At 45.9% G+C, this 23,804-nt stretch overlaps 6 non-coding genes across 6 annotated transcripts; 2 read left to right on the top strand and 4 right to left on the bottom strand.

Moving 5' to 3' along the window:
• Positions 1–2,142: 2,142 nt before the first annotated feature.
• Trnat-ugu (transfer RNA threonine (anticodon UGU)) lies at positions 2,143–2,217 on the bottom strand. The gene has a single exon. It is a non-coding gene; the product is annotated as a tRNA-Thr (tRNA).
• A 366-nt stretch (positions 2,218–2,583) lies between these two features.
• Trnat-ugu (transfer RNA threonine (anticodon UGU)) lies at positions 2,584–2,658 on the bottom strand. Its single transcript has one exon. It is a non-coding gene; the product is annotated as a tRNA-Thr (tRNA).
• Positions 2,659–8,781: 6,123 nt separating this feature from the next.
• Trnat-ugu (transfer RNA threonine (anticodon UGU)) lies at positions 8,782–8,856 on the bottom strand. The gene has a single exon. It is a non-coding gene; the product is annotated as a tRNA-Thr (tRNA).
• A 366-nt stretch (positions 8,857–9,222) lies between these two features.
• Positions 9,223–9,297, bottom strand: Trnat-ugu (transfer RNA threonine (anticodon UGU)). The gene has a single exon. It is a non-coding gene; the product is annotated as a tRNA-Thr (tRNA).
• Positions 9,298–10,784: 1,487 nt separating this feature from the next.
• Positions 10,785–10,859, top strand: Trnat-ugu (transfer RNA threonine (anticodon UGU)). Its single transcript has one exon. It is a non-coding gene; the product is annotated as a tRNA-Thr (tRNA).
• A 366-nt stretch (positions 10,860–11,225) lies between these two features.
• Trnat-ugu (transfer RNA threonine (anticodon UGU)) lies at positions 11,226–11,300 on the top strand. Its single transcript has one exon. It is a non-coding gene; the product is annotated as a tRNA-Thr (tRNA).
• Positions 11,301–23,804: the final 12,504 nt, after the last annotated feature.

Raw genomic sequence — 23,804 nt, 5'->3', positions numbered from 1 at the left:
TAACTGTTCTTATCGAAGGGTCACACATGTCTGAGACAAAAATTTTAAAATCTTTGTGCGTTGGCTGTTTTCATTTATTGCAGTGGAGCACATATTTTCATCGGTCAACTGCTGAGAAAGAGAACTGCTCAGCTATCACTGCGGACATTCATATTGCAAAGCAGCAGGAGGAGCACGAAAACAAACGGATACAAAACAGACCGACGTGGAAGGTATGAAACGAAATGTTCGTATGGCATATTTCGTTGGGAGTTCGACGACCCTGTGCAAGTCTTCTTATTTAAAGCCACTTCGGTGACTTGCGTGTCGATAATAATGGAATGATGAGAACAGCACAACACCTATCCTCCGACCGGAGAAAATGTCCGACCCGATTCCGGGCACTTCCCATTGCATTCAGCTTTTAACTTTTCAGTGAAAATAAATGCTAAATGCAGGAAAATTTTGAAGTTATGAACAATTTCATATTTAATTATATTCTTTTTGTCTGCACTGTTATATGAAATATTTAGCTGAAGCTAAATACATAATGTTGTAATAACTGTTCTCTACTTGTTAACTGTGATTAGTGTCTTATTGAACGAACAATACCATTTAACACACATAAATGTTTAAGAAGAAAATTTTACAGGTTCCATGGACTGACCTGTCCATCTATAGCATGCAGTGGTGGTACAATCATGCCAACCGCTATAAGGTGAAACATATATGGCATGTTCTCCAATCCGAAGAGGAAATGAATCCACAGCCATTTAAAGTAAAATAGGTAAAAATATGAGGTAACAGTATTATATACAAGTAAACAGTTGTTGAAAAGATACAGAAGTTACAATAAAAGTACAAAAACACTTACCTTGTAGTTCCTTTTCACCACTTAAACTAAGTAAATCAATATGGCTAGCCGCACGGGATTAGCCGAGTGGTCTAGGGGACTGCAGTCATGGACTGCAGTCATGGACTGTGCGGCTGGTCCCTGCGGAGTTTCGAGTCCTCCCTCGGGCATGGGTGTGTGTGTTTGTCCTTAGGATAGTTTAGGTTAAGTAGTGTGTAACCTTAGGGACTGATGACCTTAGCAGTTAAGTCCCATAAGATTTCATGCACATCTGAATCTGAATTTGAACAATATGGCTACTTCCGCTACTCATGCAGTTATGAAACTATCACCAAGTGTGAGATCCCTGTTACACAGTTTTCAAAAATCTAGTGATCTATCGCAGGCAATGGTCCATAAACAGTGTACCTCCCCTAAACCGACTTTTAAGAAGGTTGTATTGTACTTATTCTTTCCTCGTCAGCATCATTGTTGCAACATACTTCCGTAATGTCTGTCCATCCCAGTAGCTTATAACCTGGATGGACTAGGGTTTGGGCTGGGTGCCGTGTCTGCTATGATAGTAGAGTGGTTTGAAGACAGTATCATCAATCATCCTCAGCCACACGGTACATGGACAGTAACTAGTTGTAAATTTCATAACGTTAAGAAAAAATTTCGAATATTTGGTGTTGTGATATAAAGCTGTAAAATTGTATCTTGTTTCTTCTGTTTATGTTACGAGCAGTGGGCATGGCAGTGACGGAAGGAACGGTCTTCCTATGTAGACGCAGTCCTCGAATGCATGGCAGTGTTCAAAAGAACACATACTGAAGCAAGTCGTCCTACCCTGCCTTACTAATGATAACAAATTAAATATTTTTTTTGATCTCTGATGCATTAAAATATGTATCCAGTTCATCTTCAAATTTCTCCACGATCATTTGGAAGCTGTTAATATATGTCGTTAAGGTTTGAGACGTAGCTCTATTACTAAGTGTGTAATAAATCTGTAATAAAGTTTTAAAAGCTGAACGAAAGTGTTTTGGAGATTTTGGAATTCTATCGAAGAGCAATTTTATAAATTGTTGACCTGGAATTTTTTTTCTTTAGATCAAGTGAAATTTTTTTCGAAATTAAGAAGTTTTGTTTAGTATATGTATCGCAAAAACTGATACGAAATAACTATATATGACGGTAGTATCTGTTCCCTAAAGAACAGTTACCGTCGATGACCATGCAGCTTTGCTCGAAATGAAATGATAATTAAATAGACACCCTAGCTGCAAGCAGGCGTTGATACACTTCATTGGGGACATGTTGAAAATGTGTGCCCCGACCGGGACTCGAACCCGGGATCTCCTGCTTACATGGCAGACGCTCTATCCATCTGAGCCACCGCGGGCACAGAGGATAGTGTGCCTGCAGGGACTTATCCCTTGCACGCTCCCCGTGAGATCCACATTCCCAACATGTCCACAACACTACATTCGTAGTGCGCCTAATAGATGTTTGCCCATCATACTCATTACTCGTGGCGGATTAATCTACCAAGTCCTGTACGAGTTCGGGCATGGCGTGTGCGTTCGCACAAGAAGGTCAAAGGCCGGGAAGCCATATTTTTAACTATATATGACGGTAGTATCTGTTCCCGAAAGAACAGTTACTGTCGATGACCATGCAGCTTTGCTCGAAATGAAATGATAATTAAATAGACACCCTAGCTGCAAGCAGGCGTTGATACACTTCATTGGGGACATGTTGAAAATGTGTGCCCCGACCGGGACTCGAACCCGGGATCTCCTGCTTACATGGCAGACGCTCTATCCATCTGAGCCACCGCGGGCACAGAGGATAGTGTGCCTGCAGGGACTTATCCCTTGCACGCTCCCCGTGAGATCCACATTCCCAACATGTCCACAACACTACATTCGTAGTGCGCCTAATAGATGTTTGCCCATCATACTCATTACTCGTGGCAGATTAATCTACCAAGTCCCGTACGAGTTCGGGCATGGCGTGTGCGTTCGCACAAGAAGGTCAAAGGCCGGGAAGCCATATTTTTAACTATATATGACGGTAGTATCTGTTCCCGAAAGAACAGTTACCGTCGATGACCATGCAGCTTTGCTCGAAATGAAATGATAATTAAATAGACACCCTAGCTGCAAGCAGGCGTTGATACACTTCATTGGGGACATGTTGAAAATGTGTGCCCCGACCGGGACTCGAACCCGGGATCTCCTGCTTACATGGCAGACGCTCTATCCATCTTTTTTTTTTTTTTTTTTTTTTTTTTTTGTCGGGCCTCCTTCCACCCCTACAGCCCGTCCTTCCGCTCGCCATTTGTGCCTTCTTCGGCTAGCTTCTGTGCTATGTTTGTTCCATAAGAGATAGTTGACCAACGAAATAAATGTATACAAGTGAACAAAATCCCTTCTTTTGGAGTTGTGGAAAGAGGTCCGCTACATTCTTCCATCATTGTGCGGGAGCGATTTTTATAGGAGAGCCAGGCGTACTTCTGCCCGATGGCGTCTCAGGGTTGCGTCAGCAACCTATTAGTGCTGCTACACGAGGGCAAAGGGTAAACGAAATAGCCACCTCGTTGGCGCAAAAGGGATGAGAAACTTAATAGAGAATTTCAAAAATAAATAAATAAATAAATAAATATCGTTTAATCGTTCTTCAGCTCTGTCGGTAGGGCAAAGTTCGGTTCAAGAAATTTGCGTAATTTTCTTTGTATTTCTTTTGTCGTTCGAGCTTTTGAAGTTCTGTCATCAGGTACATCCAAAAGTCTTCTGCACTCTTCGTCATAGCCGTGGAGATGTAATGGACTGTCAGTCCTTTGAGCCAGTTGGCTGACCTTCTTTTAGTGTTAGGATATGGCACGTCATCTGGCAGAAGGACGTGTGTCGGTGTAATGGTGTTAGGTGACGTGCGGAGCACATGTGCTAGTTTTTGCCGGAAGAGATTCCACACGTCTTTCACATCGTCACAGACGAAACGATGTTCTTCGGTGTCGACGACATTGCAGCTGGGACAGTTCGGTGTGTGTGCCAGACGTATCGCGTGCAGTTTAGAGTTGGTGGGGATTTTTCTATTGACTGCGAGGTACCACGTCGATCGCACATTGGATGGTAGATGGGGGTCAGATATGTTTTCCCATATGTTTTTCCAGTTAGAATGTCGAAACTTGTTTTCTATTCGATTGCGCAATTTTCCTTCCAGCAAGGTGTTGTAAACCTCCTTAACCTGGTATATGTCCTTCTCCGGTATTCTATGGCGTACATAGCTGTATTCCACAAGAAAGTGTTTATAGTGGTACAGCTCGTGGGAGATGTGATGCACATCGATTGGTGGATCTCTGCTGACTGGGGTGATTTCACGTAAGAGATGAGCCACTAAGGTCCGCGGTGATCGTTGCCACTGTTTATAAGTTTTGCTAACGTATAGCGCTTGCGCTTTAAGGTAGATGTCTGTTAGATGTAGCCCTCCATTGCGTGTCGATAGCGTCAGGGTATCATAGGAAACCTTAAATATCTGACCTCTGCTGACAAAATAACCAAGCGCTGCTTGCATTTGGTGTGCTACGGTGCGTGGCAGAGGAAGCACTTGAGCAACATAGTTTACTTTGGAGGTTATATAGGTATTGGCTAGTTGCACTTTTTGTATTGCATTTAAATTACGCAAGCTGTGTTGTTTTATGCTTGCTCGTAATGTGGCAAGTAATCTTCTGTAATTGAGAGCGGCTGTGCGGCGGATATTATTCGTATATTCTATTCCAAGGCATTTTAGTTTTTCCACAGTGTTGATACGTCCAGCGGCTCTGATCTCTATGCCCCTACCAAGATTCATAATACCAGATTTATTGCGGTTGAGTTTAGCTCCTGACGCCAGTTCGTAGGTCGCCACAACTTCGAGTACTGTAGCCACCTCGCTGTCGTCAGTCACAAGTACCCCTACATCGTCCGCGTAGGCTTGACATATGATCTTCTGTCCGTGTATATGTAGTCCGCGGAGTTGCCGAGTCAGGGATACTAAGAGAGGTTCAAGCGCAATCGCGAAAAGCGTCATGGACATGGGGCAACCTTGTCTTACCGAATTGTGAATATTGATCGGGTGACTGAGTTGTCCGTTGACACTGATTCTTGACGTGCTATTCGTCAGTATGTTTTTCACGGAGGCTATAATTTTCTGTGGGAAGTGCATGGATGTCATACACCGGAACAGGTACGAATGATTAACTTTATCAAAAGCTTTTTCAAAGTCAAGCGACATCAGGGCACAGCGAATGTTGCAGGCTTCTGATATCGCTATAATGTCTCTGTAGTCGCATAAGGTCTGAAATATCGTTCTATCCTTTCCCACACTTGTCTGGTAAGCTCCTGTCACTGTACGAATAACTGAATTAAACCTTTGCATCATGATGCGGGCGAAGATTTTATAATCACTATTGAGAAGTGTTATGGGTCGAAGATTCTCCACGGTTTTGCCTCTTGGTGTTTTGGGGACTAAGACCACTGTACCTTCACAGAATTCCTTCGGAAGGTCAGTGTCGGCATTTAGTATTTCATTGCAGACGAGTGTCAATTTAGCAATTATCTTTTCGCGAAAAGTTTGATAAAATTCAGCGGGAAGCCCATCTGGTCCAGGTGATTTATTCTTTGGACTCCTCGAGATGGCATCTTCGACATCTTCATCCGTTATTCTTGCTGCGAGCACATCAGCTTCCTCTGGAGTGAGTGGCTCTGTCGTCCTAGCAGTGAGAGTTTGCTGCGCTGTTTCATCTGTCTGTGTATTGGCCAGCAACTCACTAAAGTGTCGATGGATCTCGTCTCGTATTGCAGCTTGATCTGTCAAGAGTCTCCCGTCTGAAGTTTTGAGTTCCGTCAGAATTTTCCGTTTTTGTCTTTTGTTCTCTTGGAGGATGTGGTACATCGACGTTGTTTCTTCTCGTGTACCGTTCTGCAAACGCGTTCGTATTTTACAGCCTTCGAGATGGTGTCTCTGCAGGGTGAGCAATTTTGCTTTTATTCTGTTGATTTGCCCATAGTTTGTTATGACTGTAGCATCCCGAACGCACAAGTCTCTCAGACAGCTGAAGTAAAAGTCTAATGTCCGCTTCCGCCAGGCGACTTTTTCACTGGAGTAAGTTTTCATTGTCTTTATTATTGAGGGCTTCGCGCAGTTTAGCCACCAATTCAGCGCCGTACCATACAAGTGGAACTTCCTTTCACATTCTGCCCAAGTGGTGTGGAAGGCGGCGTGACATCCAGGATCCGAAAGATGAGCAACGTTTAGCTTCCACTGACCTCTCGCCCTGTAAGTGCCTTGTTTCTCTAAGTTTATCGTGCATATGTACGCGATATGATCAGAGAAAATAGTGGGCCGTAGCTCGGACTGTAAAACATGTCGCCTTAAATTGGACGTTGCGTAAATCCTGTCGATACGACTGGCAGAATGGCTGGTGATATAGGTGAAACCGAGCTGATCACCATGTTTTAGTTCCCAAGTATCTAACAGATGGAATTCTCTGACGATGTTCTCCATCTCCAGAGATTTATTAAAATTTGGCGTCTGATCTTTGGGACTCAGCACGCAATTAAAGTCACCCGCAAATATTATTTGTTCAAATCGCACCGCGAAAAGGGGGGCGATGTCCTCCTTGAAAAATTCGGCCCTGCGGCGCTTGTTTCCGGTTCCTGACGGGGCATAGATGTTGATAAACCTGGTGTTGTTTATCGTGACAGCGAGACCTCTACTGTTCGGCAGTTTCGTCACGTCTGTAAGTAGGATCCCCTCTTTAGTCATAATCGCTGTGCCGAGGCTATTGTCATTGCCAGGATTGATGACGGCGTTGTAGCCAGTGATGTCGTCCAAACGGATAGCCGTTACTTCTTGCAGCATTAAGATGTCAACATCAGCGGCGTACAGAAAATCTTGGAGATTTCTCAGATTGAGGGTGCTGCTAATTTTATTTATATTCAAGGTCGCAATTCTGTACGCCTGCAAGGACGTCATGTCGACTATACCGTGTCAGGTGGGATACTGTTTGCCAGGTGAAGTGGATGTTTGCTCCACTTAGAAGAAGTCGGCATCATCATCTGCTGCACGAGCGTCTTTGATGGTGGTTTGTTGCCGGGTGGACACATCCTGTCGACGGTCGGGTGCCGTCCGTCCTGAACGTTGTGGTATGTCAGCCATCTCTGCATCATGGTTTTGCTCCTCCATGTCATCCGCCCAATCTCGCGTGCACGTAACTTCCCGCGTGTCCGTTTTTGGTACAGGTGGAGGGTCCTTCGGACTAGCTGTACCGTCCGGAATGTGGATTCCACGGTCGGGTTCAGTGTCCTCATTGCGGGTCTTCTTCTTTGTTGTTCGATCTTCCAGAGGAGTTGCCTGTGTCGTCTCCGCCAGTTCTTGGCCTATCTGTTTCGCCTTTTCACGCAGGATTGGCGCGATTTCTGCTGCTCCCTGTCGGGCTATTCGACGTTTCTTCCGTTTCTTCGGTGAAACAGTTGTAGGCTGCTGGTCATTATCCTCCGACGTGGCAACCGTGTCCTCTTTATGTTGCCCGACTTCTTCGAGTGGTTTGCACATGCCGTCTTCTGCCGTCTTAGCCTGGTCTTGTTCTGCACGTTTGTCAGTTTCCTCGTCTTGTGAGTGTGCTGGACCTGTAGCTTCTGTGTTGCTAGTATCCATGGCTACGTTACCATCGGGAATGTCGGCAGAAGCAACTACCGCCCTGTCGAAACACATGTCTGGGGCGACGTCACTGCGAATTGCGGCGGCGTACGTCACGGGTAGCGTGGCCATCTGACTAGGCGGGTCTCGCTCCCCAGTCGGCAGTTGCGTCACACGCCGTTGAACACACTGCGCGCGGACGTGTTGGGTCGAACCACAGCCCGAGCAGGTTCTCGGCTGGCCATCGTAAATGATGATCGCTCGATATCCACCAATCCAGAGATACGATGGGATATGTTTCAGCATGTCAATCTTAACTTGCCTGACTCCATTTAATACTGGATACTTGTGCAAGCTAGACCATTTTTCGGCGACATTGCTGATAATGGTGCCATAGTCTCTCAGTTTGTTGTTAATCTCCTCGGGCGTTATTTCAAAGGGGAGCTCAAATATTCGAATCGTTCTTATTCCCATTCCGGCACGCGAAACCGTGACCTGCCCTATGTGTCCGTCTGAATGTTTGAATTTTGCCACCCCACCACATGTTTCTACAATTTGGTCGCACTTGTCAGAACTGGATAACTTAAGGAACACAGTCGGACTGACAATCGACAGGTGAATTCCAATCAATTCATCCACTTTGATCTGAAAAGTTTCTTCGATAAATGCCTCAACTTCGTAAGATTTCGGCCGGGAGTAGTTCGGATCGAAAATCAACTTCAAAGTATCGCGTCGCGTTGTCTGCTCCATTATGTCATTCTAGAAATGTGATCGTGGACTATAACTAACGCAGAAAGCGGGCACTCACCACACAGCGCCGGCCGCTCGCAGCGACGATGTAAACACCGCAACAGCCGCTCCGCACGTCCGCACAGCACGGCCGCCGGCGGCGGAATATGCCCATCTGAGCCACCGCGGGCACAGAGGATAGTGTGCCTGCAGGGACTTATCCCTTGCACGCTCCCCGTGAGATCCACATTCCCAACATGTCCACAACACTACATTCGTAGTGCGCCTAATAGATGTTTGCCCATCATACTCATTACTCGTGGCAGATTAATCTACCAAGTCCCGTACGAGTTCGGGCTTGGCGTGTGCGTTCGCACAAGAAGGTCAAAGGCCGGGAAGCCATATTTTTAACTATATATGACGGTAGTATCTGTTCCCGAAAGAACAGTTACCGTCGATGACCATGCAGCTTTGCTCGAAATGAAATGATAATTAAATAGACACCCTAGCTGCAAGCAGGCGTTGATACACTTCATTGGGGACATGTTGAAAATGTGTGCCCCGACCGGGACTCGAACCCGGGATCTCCTGCTTACATGGCAGACGCTCTATCCATCTGAGCCACCGCGGGCACAGAGGATAGTGTGCCTGCAGGGACTTATCCCTTGCACGCTCCCCGTGAGATCCACATTCCCAACATGTCCACAACACTACATTCGTAGTGCGCCTCATAGATGTTTGCCCATCATACTCATTACTCGTGGCAGATTAATCTACCAAGTCCCGTACGAGTTCGGGCATGGCGTGTGCGTTCGCACAAGAAGGTCAAAGGCCGGGAAGCCATATTTTTAACTATATATGACGGTAGTATCTGTTCCCGAAAGAACAGTTACCGTCGATGACCATGCAGCTTTGCTCGAAATGAAATGATAATTAAATAGACACCCTAGCTGCAAGCAGGCGTTGATACACTTCATTGGGGACATGTTGAAAATGTGTGCCCCGACCGGGACTCGAACCCGGGATCTCCTGCTTACATGGCAGACGCTCTATCCATCTGAGCCACCGCGGGCACAGAGGATAGTGTGCCTGCAGGGACTTATCCCTTGCACGCTCCCCGTGAGATCCACATTCCCAACATGTCCACAACACTACATTCGTAGTGCGCCTAATAGATGTTTGCCCATCATACTCATTACTCGTGACAGATTAATCTACCAAGTCCCGTACGAGTTCGGGCATGGCGTGTGCGTTCGCACAAGAAGGTCAAAGGCCGGGAAGCCATATTTTTAACTATATATGACGGTAGTATCTGTTCCCGAAAGAACAGTTACCGTCGATGACCATGCAGCTTTGCTCGAAATGAAATGATAATTAAATAGACACCCTAGCTGCAAGCAGGCGTTGATACACTTCATTGGGGACATGTTGAAAATGTGTGCCCCGACCGGGACTCGAACCCGGGATCTCCTGCTTACATGGCAGACGATCCCCGTGAACGCACACGCCATGCCAGAACTCGTACGGGACTTGGTAGATTAATCTGCCACGAGTAATGAGTATGATGGGCAAACATCTATTAGGCGCACTACGAATGTAGTGTTGTGGACATGTTGGGAATGTGGATCTCACGGGGAGCGTGCAAGGGATAAGTCCCTGCAGGCACACTATCCTCTGTGCCCGCAGTGTCTCAGATGGATAGAGCGTCTGCTATGTAAGCAGGAGATCCCGGGTTCGAGTCCCGGTCGGGGCACACATTTTCAACATGTCCCCAATGAAGTGTATCAACGCCTGCTTGCAGCTAGGGTGTCTATTTAATTATCATTTCATTTCGAGCAAAGCTGCATGGTCATCGACGGTAACTGTTCTTTCGGGAACAGATACTACCGTCATATATAGTTAAAAATATGGCTTCCCGGCCTTTGACCTTCTTGTGCGAACGCACACGCCATGCCCGAACTCGTACGGGACTTGGTAGATTAATCTGCCACGAGTAATGAGTATGATGGGCAAACATCTATTAGGCGCACTACGAATGTAGTGTTGTGGACATGTTGGGAATGTGGATCTCACGGGGAGCGTGCAAGGGATAAGTCCCTGCAGGCACACTATCCTCTGTGCCCGCGGTGGCTCAGATGGATAGAGCGTCTGCCATGTAAGCAGGAGATCCCGGGTTCGAGTCCCGCTCGGGGCACACATTTTCAACATGTCCCCAATGAAGTGTATCAACGCCTGCTTGCAGCTAGGGTGTCTATTTAATTATCATTTCATTTCGAGCAAAGCTGCATGGTCATCGACGGTAACTGTTCTTTCGGGAACAGATACTACCGTCATATATAGTTAAAAATATGGCTTCCCGGCCTTTGACCTTCTTGTGCGAACGCACACGCCATGCCCGAACTCGTACGGGACTTGGTAGGTTAATCTGCCACGAGTAATGAGTATGATGGGCAAACATCTATTAGGCGCACTACGAATATAGTGTTGTGGACATGTTGGGAATGTGGATCTCACGGGGAGCGTGCAAGGGATAAGTCCCTGCAGGCACACTATCCTCTGTGCCCGCGGTGGCTCAGATGGATAGAGCGTCTGCCATGTAAGCAGGAGATCCCGGGTTCGAGTCCCGGTCGGGGCACACATTTTCAATATGTCCCCAATGAAGTGTATCAACGCCTGCTTGCAGCTAGGGTGTCTATTTAATTATCATTTCATTTCGAGCAAAGCTGCATGGTCATCGACGGTAACTGTTCTTTCGGGAACAGATACTACCGTCATATATAGTTAAAAATATGGCTTCCCGGCCTTTGACCTTCTTGTGCGAACGCACACGCCATGCCCGAACTCGTACGGGACTTGGTAGATTAATCTGCCACGAGTAATGAGTACGATGGGCAAACATCTATTAGGCGCACTACGAATGTAGTGTTGTGGACATGTTGGGAATGTGGATCTCACGGGGAGCGTGCAAGGGATAAGTCCCTGCAGGCACACTATCCTCTGTGCCCGCGGTGGCTCAGATGGATAGAGCGTCTGCCATGTAAGCAGGAGATCCCGGGTTCGAGTCCCGGTCGGGGCACACATTTTCAACATGTCCCCAATGAAGTGTATCAACGCCTGCTTGCAGCTAGGGTGTCTATTTAATTATCATTTGATACGAAATAGTAAGAGATTTGGATTATTGAGATTATGTTACGGCCTGTATTTCAAGATATTTTCGTGAAAGTGACGTTATCTTTTTCGAGGCTAAACTAAGTTTACATTCATTCTGGAAAGAAGTGAAGCGAAGCATAAGCAGTCAAAAGTATTGATATCGATGGACATTATAAATTACGGTAAGTGCAATATGAAAGGACCAAGACAAATAAGATATTAAAGCCAAACCATTTCTTAGAATCGATGGTACATGTTAACTGAGTTTATACTTCGTGAGATTGTTACTGACTGTTTCAAAACTGAATATTGATCGATCAGAGATAGCAAACTGCGTCTTGTTCGCATGAAGTACATATCTGTGAATTACTATATCTACAAATAAACAAACACGTGATAAGGTAATTTTTAAATATTGAATGTTACAACTGCTGTTAATGATCAAAAGCTTACGCTCCCGACGATCAACCATCAAAATAGAACCTGAGACCACATTCATTTTATCTTCGGAACTATACAGTGGTGTGCGCCTTTGGTACGAGTAAAACTTTACACGAGTTGCAGTCGTAAGCGACAAGGTAGCACATCCTGATATGGTGAATGAAAACCGATGGGCCACTGCAAGGCGTGGGATCAAATTTACAAGCAGTTCATTGGACATAAAATATTTTTCTGCAGAACAGAAAAATAATAGTAAACAGATATTAATTTACGGCCCGCTTCAGCTCTTGAAAGCACGGTTCAACAAAAGTATAACGACACAGTATACCCCTAACTAAATTCAAATCCGTTTCGCCTCCGCAGATAGAATCGGTACAAAATGTTTACAAGAACAATTTATAATATCTGGCCCTCGTTGACAGTCAAAAAAGCGACAGAAAAATTAATTTCTTTGATTAACTGCAAGAGAACAAACTGGAAGATAACTCTCTGATTTAGTTAAGGTTATTTGTGCTAAATAAGTATCTTCGACTACTCTCATCACTCACTAAAGCAAATATACTATCAGCCATCAACAGGATCACCTACACAAATTGCCCAATACAGTTTTCTGTACACTATGACATAGAAAAGACATTACTCTAACAGAGGAAAATAAACAAGATAATTTTCGATAAAATGACACATATGAAATTAGTCATGCTCACGGTGTATAAATAACAAATAAATATGCCTCTCCTTTTCAGAAAAAACATCCACACACCCAGCATGCCATCACACACCGAACATACTACTCTCTGCTCATGGACCATCCGTGTGTGAAATTTCTGTTCACCTGATACAGTCGTTGCAGCGTCGTCACCTTTCGCTGTACACTACTGGGTAGTTATAATTAAACTTTCCCTATTTAACACGTTATAATACGGAAATTACCATATGAGGACGGAACTTAGTAACATTAATTGCAAGGACACTAAGAAGAGAAATAATGCAAAATGAACTGAATTGGAACACACTTAATGTGCTGCTACGGTACATCATACAGGGTACCATTACATATCGGTATCATTACTGCTAAAAAAGGGGCTCATTTGGTACCCATCAGTATCCAGAAATCTGAAAGCGCAGGATTGCCTTCTGCATGGCAGAACGAAGTGTGTCCATAGATATGCTGGCTGCTTCTCTTGATGTGCTGCACTTCAGGTAAGCACATGTGTAAATGTTCCCGTGGTAAACCCTGTCCTTCAGGTAGCCCCATAACCAGGGAGTGAGATCAGGTGAGAGTGCCGGCCAAGTATTTGTAAATGATCAGCTGATAATCCGATCGTTTCCAAATGAGTTTCGGGGAAGCAGGTGAACTTCACGAGCGATGTACAGTGGAGCCCCATCTTACATGAGAACAGTTGATTTCAATGCATCTCTCTCCTGTAGGGCCGGTATAACACGCTGACGAAGCATATCGCAGTAAAGTTGGCCAGTCATACTGCACGTCTTTGGTCCTTGATCGCCAACCTGTTAACAGAAAAAAAGAATAAGAATGGACCAATGACGAACGTAGGCCGGACGGCGTGACCATGCGGTTCTAGGCGCTACAGTCTGGAACCGCGCGACCGCTACGGTCGCAGGTTCGAATCCTGCCACGGGCATGGATGTGTGTGACGTCCTTAGGTTAGTTATGTTTAAGTAGTTCTAAGTTCTAGGGGACTGATGACCTCATTAGTTAAGTCCCATAGTGGTCAGAGCCATTTGAACCAGTTTTTGATGAACGTAGCCGTAAAGCCACACTACATGGTGACACGTTCACCATACAGAGGAAATTCATGCACAGTGACTGGAGGTGAATATCCCCACACTCGATAATTCTGTGTGTCCATAGGATGGTCCAGGGCCAGCCCTCGTCAACTTCAGTTCTTGCGAGAAAGTGGAGAGCGAAGTCAACACGCCGTTGTTCGTCTTGAGGTGCAAGCTGCTGTACGATATGATCTTGTGCGGATACCATTTGAGAATGGTTCGAAGCACCTTCCGTACAGTGGACCACGGGATGTTCAGCTGTCGTGACACAGCGCGCGCACTGCCTGACAGTCGTGAATTGGGCGCAGCGTTGTCTGCCGTGGCAACAGCGATTTCCTTAAGCACCTGTGGTGCAACCGGTCGTCGTCCTGCTTCCCGACGGACGCCCAATTCTCCAGTTGATTCGAAATTTTTCATCATGCTCCGCACAGCAGGTGGAGAAAGATGACCTAATCCTTTCTCTCGGCGATATTCTCCAAGTGCTGCTGCAGCATCACTTTGTTTTGATAACAGATCTTCACCAATAATGCCTTGCTCCTTTCGCCCAAGATCATGTTGACACGTCAACAAATGTGACTGGTCAGGTATGAATCACGATGACTGATCGCAGCACCTAGTGGCCATAGTTGGAAATAGAGGGAAGCGCTGTGGCACGTGGAAATTATGCAGCTCATACTCTGGACATGAATACTACCAGGCTTGGTACTCGTACGATAATTAGTTTCCGTGTTATAACGTGTTAAACAGGGAAAGTTTATTTATAACTACCCGTTGTATTGTACCACTCGACTAACCAAAATATTTTTGCCGGTCACTAAAGAACCAAGCTAGCGCTCGTCTTGTAATCTGGAACTCCTAGTCTGCGTCTCCACTGGAATCGCCGTCTTCTCGCCGGGGAAAATACAGCTACCACCTCACAGGGCTGTGTAAGCCCGCTCGGTGGCCGTTCCCTGCGCTGTCAGTCGGTGATGTTTTGTAGAGAGCTCCTTTGCACACCAGCTCTGAGGAGACATCCTGTTCGTGGCTGTCCTCCCACTCAGGGCCTCCAAGTGCTAGCCAGGCAACCACCAGACTGCACTAACGGCCCTGTTCAGGCACGTATGGCACCAGGGAAAGTCTACATCTACATCTACATTCATACTCCGCAAGCCACCCAACGGTGTGTGGCGGAGGGCACTTTACGTGCCACTGTCATTACCTCCCTTTCCTGTTCCAGTCGCGTATGGTTCGCGGGAAGAACGACTGTCTGAAAGCCTCCGTGCGCGCTCTAATCTCTCTAATTTTACATTCGTGATCTCCTCGGGAGGTATAAGTAGGGGGAAGCAATATACTCGATACCTCATCCAGAAACGCACCCTCTCGAAACCTGGCGAGCAAGCTACACCGCGATGCAGAGCGCCTCTCTTGCAGAGTCTGCCACTTGAGTTTATTAAACATCTCCGTAACGCTATCACGGTTACCAAATAACCCTGTGACGAAACGCGCCGCTCATCTTTGGATCTTCTCTATGTCCTCCGTCAACCCGATCTGGTACGGATCCCACACTGATGAGCAATACTCAAGTATAGGTCGAACGAGTGTTTTGTAAGCCACCTCCTTTGTTGATGGACTACATTTTCTAAGCACTCTCCCAACGAATCTCAACCTGGCACCCGCCTTACCAACAATTAATTTTCTATGATCATTCCACTTCAAATCGTTCCGCACGCATACTCCCAGATATTTTACGGAAGTAACTGCTACCAGTTTTTGTTCCGCTATCATATAATCATACAATAAAGGATCCTTCTTTCTATGTATTCGCAATACATTACATTTGTCTATGTTAAGGGACAGTTGCCACTCCCTGCACCAAGTGCCTATCCGCTGCAGATCTTCCTGCATGTCGCTACAATTTTCTAATGCTGCAACTTCTCTGTATACTACAGCATCATCCGCGAAAAGCCGCATGGAACTTCCGACACTATCTACTAGGTCATTTATATATATTGTGAAAAGCAATGGTCCCATAACACTCCCCTGTGGCACGCCAGAGGTTACCTTAACGTCTGTAGATGTCTCTCCATTGATAACAACATGCTGTGTTCTGTTTGCTAAAAACTCTTCAATCCAGCCACACAGCTGGTCTGATATTCCGTAGGCTCTTACTTTGTTTATCAGGCGACAGTGCGGAACTGTATCGAACGCCTTCCGGAAGTCAAGAAAAATAGCATCTACCTGGGAGCCTGTATCTAATATTTTCTGGGTCTCATGAACAAATAACGCGAGTTGGGTCTCACACGATCGCTGTTTCCGGAATCCATGTTGATTCCTACATAGTAGATTCTGGGTTTCCAAAAACGACATGATACTCGAGCAAAAAACATGTTCTAAAATTCTACAACAGATCGACGTCAGAGATATAGGTCTATAGTTTTGCGCATCTGCTCGACGACCCTTCTTGAAGACTGGGACTACCTGTGCTCTTTTCCAATCATTTGGAACCCTCCGTTCCTCTAGAGACTTGCGGTACACGGCTGTTAGAAGGGGGGCAAGTTCTTTCGCGTACTCTGTGTAGAATCGAATTGGTATCCCGTCAGGTCCAGTGGACTTTCCTCTGTTGAGTGATTTCAGTTGCTTTTCTATTCCTTGGACACTTATTTCGATGTCAGCCATTTTTTCGTTTGTGCGAGGATTTAGAGAAGGAACTGCAGTGCGGTCTTCCTCTGTGAAACAGCTTTGGAAAAAGGTGTTTAGTATTTCAGCTTTACGCGTGTCGTCCTCTGTTTCAATGCCATCACCACCCCGGAGCGCCCGGACACGCCGCCCCGAGCCACTCACTGATTTAACGTAAGACCAGAACTTCCTAGGATTTTCTGTCAAGTCTGTACATAGAATTTTACTTTCGAATTCACTGAACGCTTCTCGCATAGCCCTCCTTACGCTAACTTTGACATCGCTTAGCTTCTGTTTGTCTGAGAGGTTTTGGCTGCGTTTAAACTTGGAGTGAAGCTCTCTTTGCTTTCGCAGTAGTTTCCTAACTTTGTTGTTGTACCACGGTGGGTTTTTCCCGTCCCTCACAGTTTTACTCGGCACATACCTGTCTAAAACGCATTTTACGATTGCCTTGAACTTTTTCCATAAACACTCAACATTGTCAGTGTCGGAACAGAAATTTTCGTTTTGATCTGTTAGGTAGTCTGAAATCTGCCTTCTATTACTCTTGCTAAACAGATAAACCTTCCTCCCTTTTTTTATATTCCTATTAACTTCCATATTCAGGGATGCTGACCACAAGACAACGCGAGGCAGCGGACACTTGTCACAGTTGGAATAAAGTGCAGCGCGCACAGCCGGTCGTCGACTGCTCTCTCGGGCTCGCCCGCTAGTCGATCCACGTTCGGAGCGGTACCAGCAGTGCCACAACACAGCGGACTGCGGCCCCTATCCGCGCGTAAAGCCGTCGGCACACGGACCGTCCTTTGGAACGTGCTGCTAAACGCTCAGTGACGATGCACCTAGTGGAATACGATACATGAAACTAAACGTGGTTTTAGGCATCGCACCGCACTTCAGCGGCAGCTGTCCGCTCTGTCTGGCTCGCAAATCACACTGTTTACGTAATGGACGGTCGGAGTTCCTACTTTAGCTGTGTTAAAACGCACACGTCCTCCCTTGTCTATATACTGCCTGCAATATACAAGAATAAAAAATTCAATATCCATGAACACGTTATAAGGCAAAAAGGAAAATACCGTGGCCAGTCAGTAACGAGGTCAGGTTATAAACTGAAGAGCCAAAGGAACTCGTACAGCTGTCTAATATCGTGTAGGACCCCAGCGACGACGCAGAAGTGCCGCAACACGACGTGGCGTGGACTCGACTAACGTCTGAAGTAGTGCTGGAGAGAACTGACACCATGAATCCTGCAGGGCTGCCCATAACTCCGTAAGAGTACGAGGCGGTAGAGATCTCTTCTGAACACCACGTTGCAAGGCATCCCAGGTATGCTCAATAATGTTCATGTCTGGAGAGTTTGGTGGCCAGCAGAAGTGTTCAAATTCAGAAGAATGTAGCAATTCTGGACGAGTGCGGTGTCGCATTGTCCTGCCAGTTATAATTAAGACAATTTATTGACATTACGCCTTTGAAAAATATTTGAGAATTACAAATTGTGGACGAGCCACTAGATAAAGGCTTGTAAATACAGTTAGAAACCCAACGTACTCAGTACTCAAACACTTTCTCATTAGGAAAACACAATTACTGACAAACTTCAGAAATTCAATCTCCTATATAGGATTTCCCTGAAAATACATATAATAAAATTATTACATTTAAAGGGTGACTCAGTGACACTTGAAGACTAGTGCCAAGCTAAGATCCAAGTATATAACATGATAGAACCACTTAAATAAAAAAAACTACAGCAGAAGCACTGACATTTAAAAATAAACGTTCAAGCGCTCAGACGTGTTAATAAAAAAAATTACTCGAAAAGGCTGCACAAGGAACCAAGCAGATGCTATGCAGTTTAAGGTTTAGCCAGTAGCCAGTCCCTAATATTTAAGGAAACAAGTTCATATACGAATAGGTTACATACAATATGTATTTATGTGTCCACCATCTTAAACCGTCTTGGTGGAAGGAAGATTAGACTTTGGAAGGCGATATGTGGACAACTCCCGGTAGTGGACAGGTTCTCAAACACTACCTGGCCTAGACCTCGGATGGCATTTCACTCCTCGCCAAGGCGATGACGCAATCAAGGGTTTCTACCCGAATCACAAGGAACCCGAATCACAAAGACATTCCAATAACTCTGAAACATAGAAACACTCGGCAGAATATTTGAATAGAGTGCATGCTTTAAAACGGCAACATAAAATCATTTGACTGCAAGAGACACAAAGCACTAGTATAACTTCTGAGAAACTTTTCAAGTAACGATCACCATTTAACTAGGCCAACTGAACTCTTCCACACCGTCTTAAGGTTCCACTATGAAAGTCTCACCATAATAATAAAGTTTAAATGGCTCTGAGTACGTCGGTGAACAAACAATTACGACGACTTACTTCATATCAGGTACACAATACGAGGGAACGGGTTCCACAGCTTCACCGCTTCGCTTCAAATTTTGCTCCCAGCGCAGTCACAGAACTTGTATCTCCAAGCTGCCCATGTCGGCGAAACGCCCAACCAGTTTCACAAAACATGTAATGGTCATCACGCTCGTTCGGCAGCCGTTGACACTCGTCTCCCCGAGAATGTCACGAGATTTCGGGGGTTACCCGTCGAAGGATAACAACCAACTCGCTTCGTCCGCCAACCCGGAAGATAAGACACGCGAAAAGCAAAGATAACTTAGCTCAGCCACAATCGATCTCAACGATACATGAACAAAATAAAACTGGCGCCAGCTCGCTTTCTCAGTTGTATCTAGACATATCAGGGGTCCCATATCAATCCAACTGCACTCGCCCCAATTACACAGCGGCCACCAGCTTGAACAGTCGTCTGCTGACATGCACGTCCATGGAGTCATGAGGTTGTCTCCATACCCGTACACGTCCATCCTCTCGATACAATTTGAAACGAGACCCGTCCGTACAGGCAACATGTTTCCAGTCATCAACATTCCATTGTCGGTGTTGACGAGACCAGGCGAGGCGTAAAGCGTTGTGTCGTGCAGTCATCAAGTGTACGAGGTGCGGCTAGAAAAAAACCAGACTGATGCTGGAAAAAAACATTTATTTACAATTATTTACAATTTCATGTTATCTCCTTCAATGTACTCTCCTCCTCGGTCTCTACACCGCTCCATACGAATTTTCCACTGTTCATAGCAATGCTGCAGATCATTTTCGGTAAGTCCATACATTACTTCCGTCGCTTTTTCTTTTACTGCTTGAACAGTCTCAAATCTAGTTCCTTTCAAAGCTGACTTGACTTTAGGGAAAAGAAAAAAGTCACAGGGGGCCAAATCAGGTGAGTAGGGTGGATGATCTAAGATTGGAATGTTGTGTTTTGCCAAAAACGTCTTCACTGACAACGCACTGTGAGCTGGGGCATTGGCTTGGTGAAGGATCCATGACTTTTTTCTCCACAAATCGTTCCGTTTTCTCCGTACTCGCTCACGTAGGGTAGCCAGGACGCTAATGTAGTAATGCTGATTCACTGTTTGTCCCTCTGGTACCCAATCAATGTGCACAATCCCTTTGATGTCAAAAAAAAAAAAACAATCATCATTGCCTTGAATTTCGATTTTGACATTCGTGCTTTTTTTTGTCGTGGAGAACCAGGAGTTTTCCAATGCGTCGATTGGCGTTTAGTTTCGGGATCGTAAGTAAAAAACCACGATTCATCGCAAGTAATAACACTTTGTAAGAAGGTGGGATCACCTTCAATGTTTTCCAGGATGTCAGAACAAATCATTCTTCGGCGTTCCTTCTGTTCAATTGTGAGACACTTTGGAACCATTTTTGAACACACTTTGTTCATGTTGAAACTTTCATGAAGAATCTGCCTAACACTTTCCTTGTCAACTCCTGTTAACTCAGACACTGCTCTGATTGTTAAACGGCGATCTTGTCGAACAAGTTTACCGATTTTTTCAATGTTTGCATCAGTTTTTGCCGACAATGGTCTGCCAGTGCGAGTGTCATCACTGGTGTCTTCGCGGCCATCTTTAAATCGTTTAAACCACTCAAACACTTGTGCTCGCGATAAACAATCATCGCCGTACACTTGTTGTAACATTACAAACGTTTCACTTGCAGATTTTCCTAGTTTGAAACAAAATTTGATGTTAACACGCTGTTCTTTCTGTACACTCAACATTTTCCGACGCACAGACAAAACGTCAACTACTTAAAACAGACGCCACGGGCAGACTGAGTGCAGGAGGCAGATGAAACTCGAGCAGTAGGCGGAGCGAGGGTCACGTGACAGGCCACGCGACTTTCAGCCTTATTGCATTCGTTTTATTGTTTCACCAGTACTAGTCCGGTTTTTTTCTAGCCACACCTCGTACACGAGTACTCCGAAAAACCATATCGATGATGTTTCGTTGAATGGTTCGCACGCTGACACTTGTTGATGGCCCAGCACTGAAATCTCCAGCAATTTTCGGAAGGTTTGCACTTCTGTCACATTGAACTATTCTCTTCAGTCAACGTTGGTCCCGTTCTTGCAGGATCTTTTTCCTGCCGCAGCGATGTGGGGGATTTGACGTTTTAACTGATTCCCGATATTCACGGTACACTCGCGAAGTGGTCGGACGGGAAAATCCCCACCTCAACGCTACCTCGCAGATGCTGTGTCCCATCGCTCGTGCGCCGCCTATAACATCAAATCCAAACTAACTTAAACCTTGATAACCTGCCGTTGTAGCAACAGTAACCGATCGAACAACTGCGCCAGACACTTGTTGTCTTACACAGGCATTTCCTACCACAGCACCGTATACTGCCTGGTTACATATTTTTGTATTTTAATATGGATACCTATATCGGTTTCTTTGGCGCTTCAGTGTATAACTAACATAACAAACAGTGTGATACAAATTGTCTGTAGTTCTCCATTTAAAAATTATTTGATCATTCTCACTTCTCTGTAACGTCACTCTTGCTTAATCACTATTCCTATACAGTAGCAAGATCCAGTGCTCAGAGCCATTTGAACCATTTAGGTAACGCCAAATATTATAGCATACACTTTTATTGAACTAATAAGAGAATCTGAGAACCCATTAGAAAATACGAAGGTTAATGAAAAAGTCTTGGATATTAATAATCGCTTGAGCTGTATTTTGGACCTTTATCACATATATTCAGGTGACGTGGCTTTAACGCCACGAAACCGGTAGTGGTACAATAATAAAGGATCAAAATACAGCTGAATCGATTATTAATACCCCAGATAAGAATTCATAGCAGTCTTTGCCCCACCTACGAGGTCGTCTAATGGAAAAGTATTTGCGTCTACTGGTACGAGAACGAGCAACACATCACCTGTTACCTTAAAACTCTGCGTCTCTACGAATTTCATTATACCTTTACTTTGCTCATTGCCATATCCTCGAAAGCCTTAATCGTAAATGTACACTCCTGGAAATTGAAATAAGAACACCGTGAATTCATTGTCCCAGGAAGGGGAAACTTTATTGACACATCACATGATCACACTGACAGAACCACAGGCACATAGACACAGGCAACAGAGCATGCACAATGTCGGCACTAGTACAGTGTATATCCACCTTTCGCAGCAATGCAGGCTGCTATTCTCCCATGGAGACGATCGTAGAGATGCTGGATGTAGTCCTGTGGAACGGATTGCCATGCCATTTCCACCTGGCGCCTCAGTTGGACCAGCGTTAGTGCTGGACGTGCAGACCGCGTGAGACGACGCTTCATCCAGTCCCAAACATGCTCAATGGGGGACAGATCCGGAGATCTTGCTGGCCAGGGTAGTTGACTTACACCTTCTAGAGCACGTTGGGTGGCACGGGATACATGCGGACGTGCATTGTCCTGTTGGAACAGCAAGTTCCCTTGCCGGTCTAGGAATGGTAGAACGATGGGTTCGATGACGGTTTGGATGTACCGTGCACTATTCAGTGTCCCCTCGACGATCACCAGTGGTGTACGGCCAGTGTAGGAGATCGCTCCCCACACCATGATGCCGGGTGTCGGCCCTGTGTGCCTCGGTCGTATGCAGTCCTGATTGTGGCGCTCACCTGCACGGCGCCAAACACGCATACGACCATCATTGGCACCAAGGCAGAAGCGACTCTCATCGCTGAAGACGACACGTCTCCATTCGTCCCTCCATTCACGCCTGTCGCGACACCGCTGGAGGCGGGCTGCACGATGTTGGGGCGTGAAAGGAAGACGGCCTAACGGTGTGCGGGACCATAGCCCAGCTTCATGTAGACGGTTGCGAATGGTCCTCGCCGATACCCCAGGAGCAACAGTGTCCCTAATTTGCTGGGAAGTGGCGGTGCGGTCCCCTACGGCACTGCGTAGGATCCTACGGTATTGGCGTGCATCCGTGCGTCGCTGCGGTCCGGTCCCATGTCGACGGGCACGTGCACCTTCCGCCGACCACTGGCGACAACATCGATGTACTGTGGAGACCTCACGCCCCACGTGTTGAGCAATTCGGCGGTACGTCCACCCGGCGTCCCGCATGCCCACTATACGCCCTCGCTCAAAGTCCGTCAACTGCACATACGGTTCACGTCCACGCTGTCGCGGCATGCTACCAGTGTTAAAGACTGCGATGGAGCTCCGTATGCCACGGCAATCTGGCTGACACTGACGGCGGCGGTGCACAAATGCTGCGCAGCTAGCGCCATTCGACGGCCAACACCGCGGTTCCTGGTGTGTCCGCTGTGCCGTGCGTGTGATCATTGCTTGTACAGCCCTCTCGCAGTGTCCGGAGCAAGTATGGTGGGTCTGACACACCGGTGTCAATGTGTTCTTTTTTCCATTTCCAGGAGTGTATTATTAGGTATCATGTAATCGTAACCAATTATACCAAGAACAAAGCGTTTTTATAGAGCCAAACGTGCCGTTTCTTTGAAAGGACATACATTCATAATGCCGATACGCAAGTTACAGTAATTCTTTAACCGTCAGTATGACGTTTCACGTCATTTTTTTGCAACAAATTCTACAATTATCCACCAGTTTTTCGAGAGGTCCTTAATTTGCTGGTGCTGAGAAACATCATATATAGAATATATACACATCGGCTTCACCGAAAGCCAAAACGGCGTCTCGCGACTCTATACTGAAGTGAAATAGCATCACGCGACGTAGTTGGCGTTCTTCCATCTCGTCAGTCTACAGCCCAGTGCACGTTCAAAATATCTAATATGCTAGCTATTGCTCTACACGTTAGGAAATACTCCCCAACGCGCTGTTTCCACGCTATGACGTCAGAAACTAGGCACGTTCAACGCTCAACATTCGAATGCACTGTCTGTGCGCCGCCGGATTTACGGCGATAGCAGTGCTAAAGCTGCCGTCCAGGCGGGACAGGAAACAAGATCTGCTGCGAATTATAAATTTATGACATATTTCCAGTTCACAATGTATAGACCCAATAGTTCATTTGCATTCCTCCGATAATACCTGTGTTTCATGTACTATAAAAAATCGATTCTAACGCTTCGTCGAGGCTCATTAAAATTCTCCTGAGAGTGCTA

The sequence above is a fragment of the Schistocerca nitens genome, chromosome 7 (assembly GCF_023898315.1).
Source record: "Schistocerca nitens isolate TAMUIC-IGC-003100 chromosome 7, iqSchNite1.1, whole genome shotgun sequence".
Lineage (NCBI taxonomy): Eukaryota > Metazoa > Arthropoda > Insecta > Orthoptera > Acrididae > Schistocerca > Schistocerca nitens.
The sequence above is the reverse complement of the archived record's forward strand: the minus strand, read 5'-3'. Positions and strand labels throughout refer to the sequence as shown.